General features: G+C 48.6%; 1 non-coding gene across 1 annotated transcript; it reads right to left on the bottom strand.

Moving 5' to 3' along the window:
• Positions 1-369: 369 nt before the first annotated feature.
• Trnas-cga lies at positions 370-444 on the bottom strand. Its single transcript has one exon. It is a non-coding gene; the product is annotated as a tRNA-Ser (tRNA).
• Between the last annotated feature and the right edge of the window lie 639 nt (positions 445-1,083).

The following is a 1,083-nucleotide window of genomic DNA, read 5'->3' as shown; positions in this document are numbered from 1 at the left end:
AAAAAAGAAGCAACACACCGATGTGTATACGCATTAAGATACAAAATATAAAAATACCTGCACTTCTACCCCTTGTAACATGTATTTCGAAACGAGACACAACGCACAGCTCCACATCACACTGGTCGCACCAGTAATTTGATACCTTTCGTTTCCTGTTCTCACTGCACACGATGCCTCTACTTACAGGTCAGTGTTGTTTTACTTGCGATTCAACGATACCTGCAAAATGCTCTTCTAATTTGGTGGACGAGTGTGTCACCGTTAACAACAGATACGTCCGGTTGAGCAGCGACGTATTTAGAATGAGATTTTCACTCTGCATCGGAGTGTGCGCTGATATGAAACTTCCTGGCAGATTAAAACTGTGTGCCCGACCGAGACTCGAACTCGGGACCTTTGCCTTTCGCGGGCAAGTGCTCTACCAACTGAGCTACCGAAGCACGACTCACGCCCAGTACTCACAGCTTTAATCTGCCACGAAGTTTCAGCGACGTATTTGATTGTGATCCCTCGATCACCTCGAATGAGAGTGTCCACACTTTCTAAAGCTGCAGGAATCACAGCTGAGCTCGGCCAGCCGGCACGTGGGAGCTCGGACAGGTCTTCATAACCTTGTGATGATGGCAGACGGCTCGCCCAACGACTCACTGTGCTTTTGTTCACTGCCAGGTTTGCGTAGACATTCTGCAAGCAACTATCTGCGATGCCAAAACGAACTCAATGACATCTCTCTGCTTGGCATTTTGAAGGCCACGTATAGGGCCGCCAGATTTCGGAACTTCATGGAACCATAGGCGCTGAAGCGGGAATATTTGTTCACCAACAACAAATTCCGCATTTTTTGAACTGAAATTGGCCGAGAAAAGGAAGTGTGTTTCATTTCTGATTGAACTCTCTTGATACGTACTCTCTATCACGGACTGTACGGTGGGTTACAGGGTGCAGAGCCAGATGCAGAGGAAGGAAAAAAGCGAGGAATGAGGGAGATAGTGGCGGAGGTGGAGAGCACCGGCCGCAGTGTTTGCCTTGGCTTGTTTGGTGGTGGCGACCTGAGTGTTCATTGGCCGCTACGCCCCTTGA

The sequence above is a fragment of the Schistocerca piceifrons genome, chromosome 9 (genome assembly GCF_021461385.2).
Source record: "Schistocerca piceifrons isolate TAMUIC-IGC-003096 chromosome 9, iqSchPice1.1, whole genome shotgun sequence".
Classification (NCBI taxonomy): domain Eukaryota; kingdom Metazoa; phylum Arthropoda; class Insecta; order Orthoptera; family Acrididae; genus Schistocerca; species Schistocerca piceifrons.
Note: the sequence above shows the minus strand (reverse complement) of the source record. Positions and strands in the feature narration are given on the sequence as shown.